At 35.5% G+C, this 20,158-nt stretch overlaps 1 long non-coding RNA gene across 1 annotated transcript in view; it reads right to left on the reverse strand.

Annotated features, from left to right (window-relative positions):
• Positions 1 to 17,141: 17,141 nt before the first annotated feature.
• Positions 17,142 to 20,158, reverse strand: part of LOC110210696 (uncharacterized) — a 127,953-nt gene continuing 124,936 nt past the window's right edge. The window contains exon 3 of the long non-coding RNA XR_002325150.2: positions 17,142 to 17,336. This is a non-coding gene — a long non-coding RNA (uncharacterized LOC110210696). The remainder of the gene's footprint in view (positions 17,337 to 20,158) is intronic.

The raw sequence follows: 20,158 nt of genomic DNA on the forward strand, positions 1-20,158 counted from the left end.
CTATAAAACTGTGCATACCCTTTGACCCAGCAATAACACTTCTAGGTCTGTATCCCAAAGAGATCATAAACATGAGAAAAGGACCCACATGTACAAAAATATTTATAGTAGCACTTTTTGTGGTGGCAAAGAATTGGAAATTGAGGGGATGTGTACCAATTGGGGAGCTGAACAATTTGTGGTATATGACTGTAATGGAATACTATTGTTCCATAAGAAATTATCAGCAGGTGGACTTCAGAAAAACCTGGAAAGACTTACATGAACTGATGCTAGTGAAGTGAGCAGAACCAGGAGAACATTGTATGCAGTAACAGCAACGTTGTATGGTGACTAACTGATAGATTTACCTCTTCTTAGCAATGTAAGGACAAGTCCAAAAAACTCATGATGGAAAATGCCATTCAAATCCAGAAAAAGAACCTTGGAGTATTTTTGGTTTTGCTTTTGTTTCTTCTTTCTCATGGTTCCTCCCATGACTTCTAATTCTTCTTTACAACATTACTAATGTGAAAATATGTTTAATATGAATGTATATGTAGAGTCTGTATGAGATTTTATGCCATCTTAGGGTGGAAGGAAGGGAGGGGGAGAAAATTTGGAACTCAAAATCTTATGTAAGTGAATGTTGAAAATTAAAAATAAATAAATTTTAAAAAATAGAATAGCAAGTATGCCCATGTTCTCAAACATGTCTTCCATTTAGTCTCAGACATGACCAGAATAGCCAGCCAATCAGAAAGCAGTACCAAAAGGACATTGACCAGGATGTATGAAAACTAAATCATGGCCTAAATGGATGTCTGTGCAGTAATAGCAAAGAGGTGACTGAAGGTAAACTTGTGACATAGAGAGTCTTATTATAATATCATTATCATACATAAATACCCCCAAAATGGGCCTTTTTGTATGCCTTCTGGGTAACCACATGTGCAGTTCCACAAAGGTGAGAACTCCTCCCTATTTTAGTAAACTCCTCTGTTTTAAATCCATATTCATATATTCTGTTATGTAATTGCTTCTTTTGCTCTATCAAAAATACCTGCCTTACCTTGCTAGCTGCTGGTTCCAGTAAGAAGCCTCGCTCTCTGAGAAGCATTATTCTCAATATTTAATTCCTTTACTGGGTTTGGAGATGATCTGAGTCTGTGAATTCTTTTAAGACAACCCTGTAACCTACCTTGAACTTTAATAATGTTACTGTTACAAAAAACAAAAAAACAAGAAAAAGGTAAAAAAAATTTACTTCAATTTGCATTCAGAGTTCATCAGTTCTCTCTCTAGAGGTAGAGAGCAATTTTCATTATGAGTCTTTCTGAATTGTCTTGAGTCATGTATTGATCAGCATAGCTAAGTCTTTCACAGTTGATCATTATTATATTATTGCTGTTACTGTGTACAAAGGTTGTCTAGTCCTGCTCACTTCACTTTGTATTAGTTCAAATAAGTCTTCCCAGGTTTTTGTTTTTTTCCCCCTGAAACCATCCCCCTTATCACATGATACTGTTCCATCAGAATATATACCACAAGCTTTATCAGTGATTCCCCAATTGATGGGTATCCTCTCAATGTCTAATTCTTTGCCATCCCACAAAGAGCTTCTATAAATATTTTGTACATATAAGTCCTTTTCTCTTTCCTTTGATCTCTTTGGGATATAGAACCAGTAATGTCATTGCTGGGTCAAAGGGTATGCACAGTTTCATAGCCCTTTGGGCATAGTTCCAAACTGGTTTCCAGAATGGTTAGATCAATTCACATCTTTACTAACAATACATTAGTGTACCTATTTTCCCGTATCCCTTCTGGTATTTGTCATCTATGATAGCTATGAGGCTTTATTATGGCTTTTGGGTAGTCCATTAATTCTTAAAGTATCTCTCCTCAATCTATTTTCCAGGTCAATTTTTTTTTCCCAATAAGATATTTCACATTTTCTTCTATTTTATTTTTTTCTTTTAAAATTTTTTTTATTTTCTATTTTAAAAATTACTTTTATTGTTTTATTTTTTCTTGATACCTCATAAAGTCATTAGCTTCCAGTTGCCCAATTCTAATTTTTAAGGAATTATTTTCTTCGGTGATCTTTTGTATCTGTTTTTCCATTGATCTATTCTGCTTTTTATGGAGTTCTTTTCTTTAGTGAATTTTTGTTCCACTTTTTACGAGTTAGCCAATTTTATTTTCTTAAAATGTTGTTTTCTTTAGTATGTTTTGCCAAGCTATTAATTTTCTTTCCATAATTTTCTTCTACTGCTCTCATTTCTTTCCCCAGTTTTTCCTCTTATTCCTGTTATTGCTTTCTTTAATTCTTCTTGGAATTCTTGTTGTGCTTATGTCGATAACATTTTTCCCCTTTGTTGTTTTACTTGTACCTGTTTTCACATTGTTGTCTTCTTCTGAGTTTATGTCTAGGTATTCCTTTCCACCTTAGTAGCTTTTTTGTTATCTATATATTTTTATTGTTGGCTCATTTTTCCAGGCTATTTGTTGACTTTGAACTTAATGTTAAAGTTAGGTTCTGCTCACGTGAGGGTAGGAAAGCAATGTCCAAAGCTTCAAGGTTTTTTTTTTTTTTTTTTGCTGCTGTTTTCAGAGCTCCTTTGGGGGGTCTGCAAGTTTTTGGTGCTTCCAAGGTGGTGTGACCTGGAGAAAGGTGTCTTCTCTGCTTTCCCAGTCTGTGCTCTGGTCTTTACCCAAGAAGAGATCCTGTTCCCTTGCAGCCACAAGTGCCAGCACTACTCTTGACCCTGGAACTGTGACGAGGACACTGTTCTCCTTCAGTTACTAGTTTTCCTCCCTTCCTTGGAACTGTGACCATGGCCTCTGCTCTCTTGTAACAGATCAAAAGTGCTACTCTCGAACTGAAACCCAGAATTATGACCTAGAAATGCAGTCTGTATCCTGTGTATGGGCAATACAGTTCCCAGACAGCACCAGGCCCTGCAACCAGTGCCAGTAAAGGGTTCACTGTGATTTCTTTCTGATAGTTTGTCTGACTCCTTTACCATCTCTGGGCTGAGAGCTCTAGTAGTTGTTTCTGCCACTTTTTAGCTGCCTCCAAGGCCTCACTGTTGGTGCTGTTGCATGCATTCATTGTTGGCCCCTATCCCTATGCCACAAATCTCCCCTGCCTACTTGCTAAATTGTGTCAGTCTGGAAAAATGCCTCATCCCAACTTTTGGTCCTCTGCCATTCCAGAAGTTGATTGAATCATTATTTTAAAGTTGGGTTAATGTTGATAGAGTTCAGCTGGATTGCTGCCTCTACTCTATTTTGGCTCTATCTACCCCCTCACCCCAATCCCCCAGTTTCTCTGTGTATAGAAATTCACCAAAACAATGTAATAACAAGTAAAACTAAATTGCCTGTGATTTCAAATCCATGGATAGATTTCAGTATGAATCCGTTCCACTTTCTTCATACAGTTCTGCATAATAGATGGCATAATGCCTTATTACCTATTTATGTTTGAAATTGTTGCGTTTTGGTATATGTGAGGAAAATAAAAATGATCAGTTCAGATGGGCAAAAAGTGTAGTTAAGTTTGCCACGTATAATATGGCTAGATTGACAGTTGGAAGTATGTGAAGGGCTTTAAAAGCCCAATGGAGGAGTTCATCATCGATGGTAGAATCAAGGGATAGCCACTGGAGTTTGTTGAAAGGAGAGGTGAAAGAGTGAGATGATCAGGCTTGTGCTTTAGGAAAATCTCTTTGGTTAAAGTGGCAAGAATCTTGAGGCAGGGAAACCAATTAGGAGGCCATTATAATAATCTAGACAACAGGTCATGAGAATCTGAATTAGATTGATTCTGTGTAAGGAGAAAAGGGAATCGATTTCAGAGAGGTTTCTGGTTAGAAATGAAAAGATTTAGCAGTTAGGAGGATATATGAAGCAATGAGAATAGAGTCAAGGACTGAGTTTGTGAACTGGGATGACCAAAAATATGTTGATGGTCCTGAAACATAAGGTAATTCAGACAAGAGGTGAGTTTGAGGATAATGATGATGTAAAATTTGATGCAGGTCACAACCAATCCTTGTGTATCTCTCTACTTATTGTGTCCGGCCCAAAATCAAAAAGATGGATTATTGGTCTTACTCATTAGTGAGTGTTACAGAGCATAGAGACTGCCCTATTCATCCCTGACTTCTTTAGTCAGAAAAGTGACTAAAGGGAACAATCATTTGTTACATGCCTGCTATGTTAACAAACATTGTACAACACATCTTATAAATATTACCTCATCTTACAATTTGAAGGAGGGGGATATTTTAAATATTGTTATTTTTCAGTCATTTTAATCACATCTGACATTTCCTGATTTCATATTGCATTTTCTTGGCAAAGATACTAGAGTAGTTTGTCATTTCCTTCTCCATCTCACTTTACAGATGAGGAAATTGAGGCAAATAAGATTAAGTATCTTATCTAGGGTCACACAGCTAGTAAGTGACTATGCTGGATTTGAATTTAGTTCTTCCTGACTCCAGGTCTTGTGCTCTATCCCTTGCACCATTTAGTTGCTAAATATGATTACTTAAATTCCATCTTATTGAAATTAGTTAAATGTTATTTATTAACTAAATTGACTGTTATTATTGGTGAGGGGATTTCCCAGTGTTAACTGAGCATTTGCTTTTGTAAATATTCAGTCTTGGTTAGGTCATAAGTACCAGTATCCTAGTCTGGGAGTGGGGTTCTTGCTCAACAAAGAAGTAGGAAGGTTGGGAACTTAATTAGCAGCAGGAAAGGGAAGAGTGAGAAATAAGTTTGCTGATAATGGGTGGATAGCATATATAATTTTAGATATGACCCCCACAGATATCTGTGGAAGGGAGTTGAGGATAGGCTGCAACCCACCTTACTCCCTCTGATTAGGTGATACAAACTCATTGGGTAGTCCCAAGGACCCTGGTGTTCATTTCTGGACCCTACTTTGTAGACCATTGCTCTAGTGATTGGATCAGTGAGAAGCTAGGAGTTGCTTTTAGGTCAGCAAAGTTATGCTTTCCCAGAACTCCTGAAATCATACCTTTTGGTCTGTTTTCTCTCCAATCTGCAAATGTCTCAAATTCCACATAAGGTAGACCAGTTTGTCACAGAATGTTTTTATTCACAAATATGTTCTACCAATTTCATTATTTCTATACCACAGAAGGGTATGTATCATGCACCTGAACAGTGACATTTTTCCCCACCTATGATGAAGCTCATTTAAATAGTACTTTAGAAAGACAAATTTATATGACTCAAACATTGTTTTGTATACTGTTATTTACTGCCAGACAATAAGTTCCATGGAGTTTTACCATCTGAAATAGTGAAAACATGTGGACTTGAACATTAACACCTTGGATTGATGGTGATTTTCATTTCACATTTTTGAATATTTCCTCTGAATACATGCAGACACACACACACAAATACATGTATTCCTGCACATTACTGTTTGGGGTGCACAGATAGTTGTGAAGTTAATGAAATTGTTCTGTCAAAGATAATTAAGAGATTTTCTTCAAAGACAGGGTTACATACATAGGTACATAAATGACTATCATTCATATGGTTTACAGTAGATCTTGAGATCAATCTTAAACTGGTAGTCTGGAGCCCCTATTTCTCGGCATTTGATAATTCAGTTTATATTTAGTTAGCAGATATCTTTAAGAGTACATAAAACATTGAACCTACATATACTGCATCATTTATAGCTGAACCATTTAAATGGTCATTCCTTTATCCATTCAATCAACAAATATGTATTGACCATCTAATATTGGTGGAACACTTGGAGGAGTTGAAAATTATCTACTCACCTTACTGATAGTGATTTCCCACGTAGCTTTCATCTACATCGAAAAGTAGAAGTATTAGACTTCTTGAAATCTAGACTTGAATGATGGAGATAACCTCGTTTAGCTGATTCCTTTTGTTTTTATCCAGTTAGAGCTTTAAAGAGTCTTTGCATTTAAAAGAGTATTAAGTATTTATATTGTTATTAACAAGAAATAAAATAATTTTTGAAATGTGTAGATGCTACAAATTTTTAATTAATTTTGTTCATGCAATATGAATAAACTCATTTTTAAAGTAATGAGTATAAATGAAGACATTTTAATGATCCATAAGTAGTTAAGAAGTGCATAGATGTGTAAGTTACTGTGGAAAGGAGCAGGCTGAGATTGAATTCTACCTAGAATTTGGTGCTTCAGTAGAGACAAAGACTGAAAGGAGACATGAACGAAGTCCCTAAAACCACAAAGCAAAAGAATAGTTAACCCATTTATTTACCCAAATCTAAGAACATTAGAACTAGAGGCTACCTTTAACGTTAAAAACTGTAAATTTAAATAAGTTACTACTTTACACTAAGGGTAATAACTCTTCTGTCTCTCTCACTGTCTCACACAAGAAAAAGCATGCACGCAAGAAAATATTCAAAGACTAAAGATACTCATAAGTGTAAAAAAAATTAAGCTAAATCTATTAAATCATAGACATAAAATAGATTGATGCAAAGTTGTACAATACAATAAAATTCATTTCAGACCATCGTTATTTGTTGATGGATGAACTAACCAGAACACTTTCTAAATTTAGAGGAAGTTACAGTGTCATCATGGCCATCAAAAAGATTACAGTCTGATATGGACATGACTTTAACACAGTAAAGTGCAATATAGGATATCATATAACAATGAAATACAAAATAAAAAGCTTGGTGAGGTCTGAGACATAAAGTCTTATTCATCAAAACTTGAGTGAAGGTTGAAATCAGATATGTACAGATCTGCAACATCTTTAAAGCTTTTCATTTTAAGAATTATTTTCTTTTTGTGATTTAGCCTTAAATAGTTGTGAGAGATCTCATTGTTTGGAGGTATATCCCAGTCTTATCTTTTGGGACTTGTTATAAACTTTTTAGCATGTCTTTCTGCTTAAAACTGCTATGGACAGTAAGTGGGAAAAGCTTTTTTTATTTTAAATAAAGAAATAAAGTTAATAATATACAAGCAGGCAAAGGATATTATAAATATTGTACTTCCCTTACTCTTCCATTTCAAATAATTTTATGTCATCATTCATATGATATTAGTTATTTTGGCAAAAAAAAGTTTAGAAAAACCTATTAATCATCTGGTTTTCTCCCAAAGTACCTGTATGCCTCATATCACACAGCCAAGTCATGCAGATGATAAACTTATATTTTCTTTGGATCTAGATATTTTTTTGCTATGTGAATTTAGCTACTCTTATTTTTTGATTAATAAATCTTTAAAAAATACTTCCACAAATATATAAAAGTGTCTCAAGATGTAGGCAGCAAACAATTATCCTCATTTAATCAGTAGAGGAAAAAAAGTTCAGAGGTGAAGTTATGTACACACACGTGTACACACACACACACACACACACACACACACACACACATGCACACACACACACACACCCCATAGCTTCCCACATTCTCCCAACACTTTAATGAGTAAAATAGTCTGCCTTGAATAGTAATCATTTGAAATAGGCCATTGGTTATAAAAAAAAAAAAAGACATTTACCTTATTCTCTATGTCAAAGAATAGTGCAACTAGAGAAATAAGAGTCTGCTTGAGGGGAAAAAAAAAAGAAATGGGAAATTGAAAGACCTCTTCAATGGCACAAGAAGGGGAAGGATCCTAAAGACCTTTCGATACATATTTTTGAAAAATTTTCTTGTCTCTCTTAATATTCATTCTCTTAACAAAATATAATTTCTTTTTTTTTTCTTTTTTTAGGCAGTTGGGGTTAAGTGACTTGCCCAGGGTCACACAGCTAGCAAGTGTCAAGTGTTTGGTCTGAGGCTGGATTTGAACTTGGGTCCTCCTGGCTTCAGGGCCAGTGCTCTATCCATTGTGCCACCTAGCTGTCCCCAACAAAATATAATTTCAAGAAAAATCAGTTTCAAATGAGAAACTGAAGCTAGTAAGAAAAAAAATATGTCTTGTCTGCTGACCTGCTGCTTAACATGATCTACAGCGTGCCAATTGTCAGCAACAATTTCAGCAGCTGTTATCAGTCAATGAATGAGTAACCTTAGCATTCAGTAGAAATAGAGAGATGGATTGCCATCTCAAATTAAATCATCAGTGATAGAAACAGTACTGCAAAAAAAAAAAGACACTGTAATCTAACACCATAAATCAAAAGAAAATTTAGAACATTATTTAATTTTTCCAACTCAAGTTGATGGGGAAGTCTTATCTTTCTTCAAAATCTTACTTCCCCTTTCTGCTGTCTGGGGAGGTGGCAAAAGACAGAATTGAGTAAACCAGGATTCATAAACAGGAAAGCTATCTTTCTAGCTCTCCTGATTTCTCACAGATGATAAATAGTTTATGGCAACTGACAAAGACGACATTTGGCAATTTGTCTAGGGGTGCCAAGTGACGAAAATCTGCCAGCCGAAGAGAGTAGATTTTTTGTGCCGAATGAATACTTAATTATACAACAGGAAATTGGGATGAGTGAGCACTTCATAACTTCAAGACATTCATGAATCTATAAAAGAAGGGAAGATGAGAATGAAAGAGATCAGATTAGAATCTGTGTACTTGAAGTTCTGGGAGAAAACAAATGGGTGTTTTTTTTTAAAGTATTATGGTTAGCAACAAATGTGCTTAAACTTTTGCTTTTCTCTCCCTGAATGTTTCAGTGTGTTCTGTGGCCCTGCCTTACCAAGGAGAAAAGAAACAAAAACAAAAAACAAAAACTGCCTCTTTTGCAAATTGAATCTTTTCAACATCCACTCTTTCCTGTGGAAAGGCAAATTGTAAGAGAATGCCCCCATCCTTATTGTTTTGTCCTTTGATGATGAGTGAAAGGGAAATAATGCCTTGGACAGATATATCCAGGAAGTCTCATGTCTTTACTATATGTTCTCCTTAATTTTTAGCTTTGAGATTGGGAAACACTAATTTGTATCCTTGATTCTTAGTGCAGAGGGATGTTATTTATGCAGTTTGTGGCACTGTACAAGGAACATAACTTTCCAGTTTGAGTCTGAACTTGAAAATTCTTTCTTTTGATACTTCTCTGAAACATAATTGTGCATTGATTTTAACAAAGGATTAAATTTTTATGAAGTTGAGTTACCTAAATCACAACAATTAAATTCCCAATTCACTGTTTTGGTATTTATTTACTGTTTTATTTTCCCCAGGTACATGTAAAAAACAATTTTTAACATTTGTTTTTAAAACTTTGAGTTCCAAATTCTCTCCATTCCTCTCTTTCCATCCCCCTACCTGAGTTGAGAAGGCAAATAATTCAATTCACTTTTACTACTTACTTTAATACTGATATTCGTGATTATCTTTGTGTACTGAGGATTTAACAGGAAGGTTTTAGGTTGGGAAGAATAAGCTGTTCCCCTTCCCTTGAAAGTGATCAGGGAAAGTGTCATTTATTTATTCTGAACCATGTATCATATACCTATACACAAATATTTAGTATGTGGTAGGTAGGTATAATTCTAACCTGATATCCCTCTTGGAAATAGAAGAGTAAAGGAGATATTGTTTAGCTTTGGTGGTCCTGGATCCTACCCAACTTATTCCCAGTGACTCTTAGCTATTTCAGCACAGTCCTCTTCATTTTCTCCTAAAATATGGAAACTACACTCTTCTTTGGAGCTAGAGTAGACCATATCCCATATTAGGTTATCTATACGTGTATCCTTGTAATACAACCCTACCACAATATTCCATCTCCTATCACTGTGACTTTTCATAGACTGTCATTATACTTATATTGGTTTTCCTTTCTACCACTGTCTCTTGGAACTCCTAGCTCCCTTCATAATTCAGTTCAAGTGACACCTGTTAATGAAATCTTTTTTTGTGCTCTCAGTTGTTAGCCCTCTCTCCCAGATCACTCTGTAACATATACATGTTTGTGTATATATAATACATATATATAATATATTTTGTGTATAAGTATATATGATATATGCATTTATATTTTATTTACTCAAATTTATAAATACATAAAAGATAAATTATTTCTTATGTGCCAGACACTTAACCAGAGCCAGATAATATTTTCCAGAGTACTTGGAATTACCATCAAAACAGCAAGAAAGTCCCTGTGCTCGTGGACTAATGGGGGAAGTAGTCACATAACAGTGAACTGAAAGAGAGAAGGATATTCATACATGGTGGCATGGTTTGAAAATGGCAAAGTGATATGGAGAGCTAGTATTATTCAAGGCAAGGCAAATCTCACCAGGGAGATCTCAGGGTGGTTCTAGGGATAGATTCCAAGGTTGTAATGTGAAGGGGTGAAGATGATGAAAACAATGGCTGGAGGGCAGGTTATATAATTTAGAAATGGCTAGGAAATATTGTAGAGACCCAGTTCATGGAAAGATAAGGACATTTCACTTATTACAGTAGAGGGTAATTCCATGAAGTTTATAAATTTCATAAGTGAACATGTATGCCTGTGGTAGAATGTAAGCATTTTGAGTCAGGAGATGTCTCACTTTTGTGTTTGTGTATACAGATTCAGCACAGTGCCTGGGACATAATAGGTACTTAATAGATGTTTATTGTTTAATTGTTTATGCCCCTTTAGTTCTTAATAATAAGTCTGCTTTAACTTGTGTAAGAAGTGGGTATGCTATTTAGGATGAAATGAGCAGCGTGTGTAGGCAATGGAAATTATTGCAGTCTGTTCTTTTAACAGAGTCATGGACACTGAGAAATCAGGATGCTCAAGGAATTAGTAGCAGCTTTGAATATGAAGGGCACCACCTGAGATCTCTCACTGGCTGGGGAAAATGGAGTTATGACATTCTCAAGGCCTCTTTCATCCTTTGAACAAGACAGATCTTTTAAATATTATTTCATAATTTAAGCCTCTTTTCTAAGATGATTTTTACTATTTCCTTCTTATATATAGATATTATTAAAATCTCTATAAAATATAGATTATATACATATATAATCAATAGAATGTCAAGAGAACAAAAATAGCAAATGCTGTTGAAATGTGACTAATGATGAAAGAAAAATCATATGTAAAAAAGTGTTGGGAAAATGGGAGCAGAGGTTTTTTTGCTTCTGGGAGCCAAGATGGCAGAGTAAAAACTAAGTCACTCTCACACTTTCGTATCAGCCTCTGAAAGCCCAGAAAATATCGCCCCAGGAAAAACCCTGGAACAGCTGAACCAGAAGAAAGATGGGGTGCAGTAGTCCACTAGCCCAGGTAGCTTGAGGGATTAATGGGAAAGGCCCCTGTTGCCCTGGGGGAAGGGGAGCAGTACAGAATAGGAGGCATCCCAGCAATCTAGCTGAAAGCCTCACCTCAGGATACCAGGAGGAGATCCTGAAACCCAGGTGGTGGAGCAGGCAAACACTAATACCTAGACCCCTGAGTGCCTCAGTGAGGGTGGGGGAACCAGTGGAAACCAGCTGAGAAAACCACCAGGTGCTTTGCCATTCTACAGCAGTTTCCCAGTGCCTCAGCAAAAGTCTGTGAAGCACTCCAAGGTGCCCCAGGCAGATAAACAACCTGCAACATCCAGCTGAAAGAAGCTGAAGAAAGTGAAAGGAAAGTAAAAGCAGGCAACTTTCAGGGGCCAGACTCCCCAATCCTACCCCTAGAGTTCCAGTGTTGCTGATTCCAGCCCAACACCAGGTAAACTGCCAGAACACTACAGCTTCTGACTGCCAACATTGGAGGCCCCAGCACACAAAGCCAGTGACCAGGCCCAAGGCTCCCAACACAAGAAGCTTGGGTCAGTGACCTTTGCTCCCCAGCAGGAGAGCTCAACCTCTTTAAAGGCCAGGGAATAAGGAAACACCATGAGCAAAAAGAAAAGTTTCATACCATAGATTCATGTTATGAGAACAGGGAAGATCAAGGCAGAAATTCTAAAGAGGACAACATTGTCAACATACTCACATCTGGAACCTCAAAAAGGAATATGAACTGGTCTGAAGCCCAAAAAGCCTTCTTAGAAGAGCTCAAGAAGGATTTTAAAAGTCAAATGAGAGAGGTAGAAGAATACTTAAAAAATACAGTTGACCAACGGGGAAAAAAGTACACTGAAGAAAACAAGTCCCTAAAAAATACAATTGGCCAAATGGAGAAGGAGCTACAGAATCTAATAGAAGAAAACAATTTGTTAAAAATTAGAATCGGGCAAATAGAAGCTAATGACTCTATGAGACAGCAAGAATCAGTCAAACAGAAACAAAACAATGAAAAATAGATGAAAATGTAAAATAACTCATCAGTAAAACAACTGACCTGGAAAATCGATCCAGGAGAGATAATTTAAAAATTATTGGTCTACCTGAAAATCATGATGAAAAAAAGAGCCTGGACAGTAATTTTCAGGAAATCATAGAGGAAAACTGCCCTGAGGTCCTAGAACCAGAGGGTAAAATAGCCATAGAAAGAATCCAGCAATCACCTCCTGAAAGAGATCCCAAATTGAAAACGCCAAGGAATGTAGTAGCCAAATTCCAAAATTACCAGGTCAAAGAGAAAATGCTGCAAAAAGCCAGAAAGAAACAATTTAAATATCATGGAACCACAGTCAGGATTACACAGGACCTTGTAGCTTCACCATTAGAAGATTGTAGGGAGTGGAACATATGATATTCCATAAGGCAAAGGAGCTTGGATTACAACCAAGGATCAGCTGTCCACTGAAAATGAGCGTGATCTTTGGGGAAGGGGATGGATATTCAATGGAATAGGAGACTCTGAAACCTTCCTGATAAAAAGACCAGAGCTCAACAGAAAATTTGATCTTCAAATACAAGACTCAAGAAAGACATAAAAAGGCAAATGAGACAGAAAGATGCAACATGTTGTTAATAAGGGCAAACTATTTATACCCCTATAAGGGAAGATGACACTTGTAACTCTTGAGAACTGTATTGTTATTGTACCATGTTAAAGGGGCATACATAAAGGGGGTGGATATAAGTTGATTTTGATGTAATGGAAAAAAAAATCAAGTGGTTAAGTGGATCCACGTAAGTGGATTTATCTGGTGATTAATATTGATAAAGTTAACCCTTCTCAGCAATACAAGGATCTAAGATATCTCCAAAGGCCTTATGGTGGAAAATGCTATCTGCAAAGAAGAAAGAACTGTGGAGTTTGAATGTGGATTGAAGCATACTATTTGCTATTTTTTTTCTTCTGTTGAGTTTTGTTTCCTCCTTCTGGTGGTTCCTCTTATTGGTTCTAATTCTTACTTACAACATCACTAATGTGAAAATATGTTTAATAGGAATGTGTGTATAGCCTATATCAGGTTGTGCATCATCTTTGGGAGGGAGGTGGGGAGGGAGGGGGAGAAAAATTTAAAACTCAAAAGCTGATGGAAATGGTTGTTGATAAATCAAAATAAATTAATTTAAAAAAAAAGGAAATGGAAGCAGGTATCCTAAGTATATCTAAGTATAGTAAAATGGAAAGATGTCTTTGGACTTACAGAATTTAGGGTAGCATCCTGGCTCTGTTATTTACTACCCTTACAACTCTTGGCCAGTCACTTAGGCTCTTTGGGTCTCAATTTCCAGCAAAATGAGACAGATTTGCTATATGAGCTTTAGAGCGTCTTCCAGCTCTGATCAAGGTTCCTATGTGCCTGAGTATCACAAAAGAAAAAAAAAAGATACATTTTAAGTTTGTGTCTGTTTCATCACCAGACTTTAGGAAAACATATGTATTCTTGATATGCAAAGGCCTGGGGGAAAATAAATCAATTCAGGTCAGTACATCAATTTGTTTCCATGGATTGTTAAAAATTTCTAGAATAAAGGTAACACAAGATGTAAAAATCTTAATTCTGAACTTGGGCAGTACAGATCACAGATGACCTATGGTATCATAAACTAGTTACAACTCTTTGCAGTGTTTTAACCTTAATAACCATACCACTGACAGCTTGACTAATTGTCAAAATTATTTGGCTAACTTCAACACTCATTAAAATGAATATTAAAGGCTAACAGGATAGACAAAAATAGTTCCTGATCTGATACATCAACTAGAAGAGGGGAGCTTGTGGCCCTTTTGGTCACTAAGTACAGCTCCCTAGCAATCTTATATAAATAATATGCAAACGTTAGCATATGAATTGATAAGTGCTTAGAGGTTTTAACTCTTAGAGTTCTGATTCTTGGGGACTTAATGTAATATGTAAAAGCACACATCAGCACACCAGATTGTATTTCAGATACACAAAACTAATAATGTTGCTTTTATGCTCAAAAAAAGATCCCTAGAATGGAAGAGCTCAGTTGGGAATCACATTTTCTTATATGGCTCAAATTAAGTCGTCCCCATAATTGCAAATGAGATATACCCACATAATCAAAGCACTATATGTGAGGCATTGTGTTATGCAGTGAGGATAAAAAGATGAAGCAGACACTATCGCTTCCCTCAATGAGCTTACAACTTGTTGGAGGCCCTTTCAATTTATAAATCGTTTGAAGGGGGAAAAAAAGGTGGAGATAATAGTTCTTAAATAAAATAGTAAGTTGGGGCTAGGTGGTAAAGTGGATAGAGCACCAACCTTGGAGTCACTAGGACCTAAGTTTAAATATGACCTCAGACACTTAACACTTCTAGCTGTGTGACCCCAGACAAGTCACTTAACCCTGATTGCCTCACCAAAAAATAAAAAAAAATAGTAATAATAACAAAATAAATAAAGTGCCAAGCTCTTTATTGATAAGAACATAAGTTATTAATTTTTGAGGCTTCAGAATTGTTTTTAATTTTTGGCAAATGAAAAGAAATGCTACATTTTTATTAGCTATTATATTGTATATTATTAACCAATTCTCTAGCTATGTATCTGTATTGATTAAAGCAAAATGCATTTTAAAATACACTGAACCCATAATTTCCATTATCCACAAGAGTTTATGACCTTATTAGGGACTCAATTAGATAGGCATTTGATGTTTTAGTACTGAAGAGATCCTTACCTCTGACTTCTTTACCTCAGTGGGCCATAACCCACTGAAATACTTAATTTTGGATACTTGAGGGGATTTTATTACTGCAAGTGATTTAATTGTGTGATTTCAAAATTATCACCTGTTTAAATTTAAGCAATAATATTTTAGGCTCCCAAATACGCCATTCAACTGAATCAACTGATTTCTTCTTTTTGTTTTTGAGGAGAAATAACAATAAAAATAATAACAAAATCTCCTGATTAGATATCACTAATCATTCATTTTCCCAATGCCCTAGTAACAAGTTCCTCCAAAATCCTCGAAATGGAGTTAAAAAAAAGTTTGAGGTAAATGCCTTTCCAATTTTTAGTCTTTAGTTCAAATTGTCTTTTTGCTGTAAAGCTTTTTTCTCATCCTAGAATTTTGCTAACTTTTTCAGAGAATTTCTTTTATTTTGAGTTAGTTGTTTTCAAATTTTTTTCCCTTTTTGTCAGATTATTTGCTTTCTCTTTCTTTTTACTTTTTTTTTGACTTGCGTGATATTAAAGTTCCTTAGTCTTATTTTAGGAACAAACAGTCTTTTTGTCTTGAAGGTGCCAGCAAAATCAGCAAAATAATAAATTAGCACAAAATATCATGCCCCATTGTAGTTGAGGTTGACTTCTAAAATGGAGTCTTACATAATCAAGTTGACAGATAACATGCTAACTCTTTATTGCTCATTCCAAATTTGAAAGAACCAGAGAAGTAAATGTAGGACAGTAAAAAAGAGAATTGAGTTAGCTCAATAAATAAATTTCATGTTAAGTACAGAGGCAGAGCATGTGCAGAAATAAATACAGAAACTTCAGTAGTAAAGATATAAGATTATATAGTTCTAACTTGTCTGTGAGAGGAATGAATCCTGAAACTTGCATTTTTTTTTCCTTCATCAATAAAGCTCTATTTTTTAAAGGTAAGATTTGGGCTAGAAGAGAAACTTCACTTTTCATCCTACATTGAGGACTAATTTTCCTGTTTTCATGCTATATCAGTATCAATAAATAAAGCTCCTATATATAGGATGAAGAACGCAACAGAATGGCTTAATCTTGATAAAGAGAAGGCCCAAGTCTCTCTCTGACCTAGGGTTACAATATTCTCTTTCATTTCTGTCTCTTTAGTGCCAACATGAACCCTGTCAAAATAAATTAAGAGGTTTTCTTTAAACAAATCACCAAAGGTCATCTCATCAAAGCTCTTTTGTGTTTCCCTCAATACCTTGTTCTGAATTACTGTCAGTTCTGTATATGTAGCTAGAAAACCCCTCCCTACCTTTGGTCATGAGTGTTAATCTTTTGCTCAAAAGCTGCCAATGGTTTTCTCTTGCCTAAGAAGTAAAACCCTACCTCCTTAATGTGTCATTCAAGGACTTACATGTTCTGGCCCAAGTTATCTATCAAAGTTTATGTCTCGTTACTCCCCTGCATAGGACTTATACTTAGATGTGTGTTTGTGACTAAAATGACATGCATGCTCTCTCCTTGGCTGCAGATCCCGACTTACAGAAGCTCCCTCTCATCCTGGGTGTCATTTGTCCCTAGTATCCCTTAAATCCTCCATTTAAGGGCCATCCAGTTTACTAGGAGCCTTTCTCTTAATCTCTTATTATTGCACAGAATACCAGGTGAAAACATGGATGAGACATCCTACGGAAACAGTATGTTCTGCATCCTATGTTCTCACTAAATCACTTTCACTTTGTTTTCCAAGGATACATCTTTCTGATAATATATTTTATACTCTTTTTCTTGGGTGTTTTATTTTTTAGTGTTCTTGTGCAGTTCTTATTAGTAATTTGTAGTCTACACCATATAACCTCAAATCCCATGTTTCAGGTAAAAAGGGCTACTGGTCTTTGCCCGACACCTTTTAATCTCTATGTTCACAAATTTGGGCATTTTATTACTTCTACCTAGATTAGTCTTCCCTCAAAATCTGCCTGTAGATATCCTACCATCTCTTAAGTCTCATCTGAAGTCCAGTCATCTCTTTGAATCCTTTCCCAATAACCTTTTTCACTTTCTTCTCTTAATTATTTTTTCTTATAATTGGAATACAGAATATCTCTCTTACTTATTCTCGAAGTAAATAATGTCTTACCCTTTTCAAATAGGGGCTTCCAAATAGTGTAAAGTTCTTAATGAGAATAATTAGATCTTCTAAGTCTTGTTTATCCCTCAGAGTACCTTGCAGAGGTCTAGCAACATAAGAGATACTTAATAGATCTTGGCTGATTGGTTGATTGGTTGTCCTCAAATTAGGGGAAAGTGGTGCCCTGAACATATAACTTGTCCTCTTGAGAATCTGTCAGGACTAGAAATTTGATGTTAAATATTAGTTAATAAATTTTATTCCTGACACATTATGTTTTCATTAGTTATCTAGATACAATATAATATTTGACTAACCATTTTAATTTTGATGTACCAAGGAGAATATATTCCTTTTTCCTAGCAGTATTTAAGGTAAAGGATAACACTGCTTTGAGGATTTTGTTTTGCTTTTGTTTATTTGTACAGAAACTGAGCATATACAATGGAGTAAAAAGATGACATTTTATATGAGTTCATCTAATTTAACCCATCCTTCCTCTTCAAAAAAAAAATTTTCTTGAAAAAGCAATGTAAGTGAACAAATAAAACATAGAAAATAGGTTTAAAATTTTTTTGCAAAATAAAAATGAGTCCTTTGATATGCCTTCCTGGGCCCCATTCTTCTGTGTGTTATATGAGAAAAGGATAATTGAAATCACAGCTGGTAGAGGCTAATTAATTCATTTGGGATTTTGATACATGAGGTGTGTTGAGGAATAGAATTATAGCAGGATATATCTTTCAAATAACAATGTGTGTGGCATTATTAGAAAACATTTTTATTGGATTTATCATAAGCAAAGAGATAGAGTAAGAGAGAAACATAAGCAGGTATTGATAATGATATAACAATTTTCACTCTCTTTGGGAAAGTGAAGAAGTTAGAGATATACTTCAGCATAAAGAAGGTGATTTCCCAGAACCAAGTCTGGAAAATCCCTAAAGCATTTGATGATATACCAATGAAGATTAGTATCAGAATTAGTACCCATAATTCACTGCCATAGAATGATTGAATTAATCATACTACCATGTTGTGGCACAAAGAATTTCCAGCCATATTAAGACTTGTAAATAAAAATAAAAGATGAATATTAGGATCTAATATTCCAAGAAATAATGTGGATTTGCTTTCTCTGTTATTCAGTAGTGAAAAGAGTTGGAGTTAGGAGAGTGACTACATAATTTGTCTCTAAAACTTAGTATATCTTATACTGGATGTCACTTATCTGAGTTTCAATTTTACTGTGAAATGGTGATAACAATAATTTTTTTCTGCAGAACTCTGAAGAGGAAAAACTTTGTAAATAAATATAAAGTTAAACTTACTAGGCCTGTTTTCAAATACTGAATAGGTAATCTAAAAAGGGTGATAGGTATAGTGTTTATTAAAAAGTTAAAACATCATTTTGGAGAGTTCATGGACTATCTGTAGTTGCATAGTCCATGCTTACCTTTGGCAGGTATTCACATATAATATACATATATGCATCCATGTATGTAAACTGTATGTCTAATGTGTACATATATATATATAGTTTATATATGTGTGAATATATGTGTGTATAGATAGATAGATATAGTTTTTTTGTACATATTAAGTACAGCAATTATTTCCTTGAAGAATGTATTCTAATATGTAAGTATAATGTATTTCACTGGATACAGATATTACATTTTGAATACCAAGGACTAAATTAGTATTTATGGACTTTCCTGAAGTTGTGAAATCCATAAAAGATCTGAGTTAAAATCCTGACTCTTCCATTTACCTCCCTTATGATCTTCAACAATTAAAGTACTTATTCTGGGTCTCCCCCTTTTTTTTTTTCCCTACTACACCATGGTGCACCACAATTCTTTTACTTATTTTCAAATGGCCTAAGATACAATCCTCCAACCAACATATTCTCTGAATATGTTTGTTTCTATTCTTCCTAAAACATGGTACCTAGGAACAAAATTGAAGACTAAGAGAAGATTGTAACAAGACTAAATACTCCTTTGTTCTGGAAACTATGCTTCACTTAATTAGTCATAAGCTTACATGAGTTTTTTTGGACAACACATAATACTGTTGATTCATACTGAATTTTAGTACACTTTTGCATAACTCTTTCGTAACCATGCCTTTTCAGTTCTGCAAATAAATAGTTTTTACGCCTCTTTTGCATTTGGGTTTAACCTATTTTTAAGTTGCTATTTTCTTCAGTATTTTTTTGGGTCTCCGTTAGCAAGCCGTTGACTTGTTTTTCATGATTTTCTTGCATCACTCTCATTTCTCTTCCCAATTTTTCCTCTGCTTCTCTTATTTGCTTCTCAAAATCCTTTTTGAGTACTTCTGTGTCTTGGGACCAATTCATATTTTCCTTGGAGGCTTTGGATGTGGGAGCTTTAACTTTGTTGTCTTCTTCTGGTTGTATGTTTTGATCTTCTTTGTCACTAAAAACAGATTCTATGGTCTGACTGTTTTTGCGAGGTTTGCTCATGATCCCAGCCAACTACTTGAGTTATAAACTCTTCTTTAAGGTAGGAGTCTGCTTCCAGTGTGGAGAATGTATTGTCCCAAGCTTCAGGGGTTTTGTGCAGATATTTTCAGAAATACTTCCAGGGACCTGTAAATTTTCAGTTCTTCCAAGATGCATGACAAGGGGTGAGGTGTTTACTCCTTTCCTGGCCTGTGTTCTGGTCTAAGAGTGACCACAAGCACTCTTTTGTGCCTTGGAACTCTGAGGAGGATTTTCTCTCTACTGCCACCACAAGCTCCACCACGCCAGCACTCCTCCTCACCTCAGGACTGCTACCCAGAACTGTGACCCAGATCCAAGTGGGGGCAAAGCAAGAGAATCCTGTACCCGCGCAATCCCCCTCTGATCAGCCACGTTATTCCCCCTTAGTCTGCGGGCCAGAAGCTCTGGAAGCAGCCATAGCCCCTGGGCCACACGTGGAAACTGGGGCTGGGACAGAGCTTCTCTCTCATTGAGGTCACAGACTTTTCCTACTGACCTTCTAAGTTGTCTTTGGTGTTTCTGGGTTGAGAAG

This window comes from Phascolarctos cinereus, unplaced genomic scaffold, assembly GCF_003287225.1.
Source record: "Phascolarctos cinereus isolate Bilbo 61053 unplaced genomic scaffold, phaCin_HiC Scaffold_9;HRSCAF=440, whole genome shotgun sequence".
In the NCBI taxonomy this organism is placed as follows: domain Eukaryota; kingdom Metazoa; phylum Chordata; class Mammalia; order Diprotodontia; family Phascolarctidae; genus Phascolarctos; species Phascolarctos cinereus.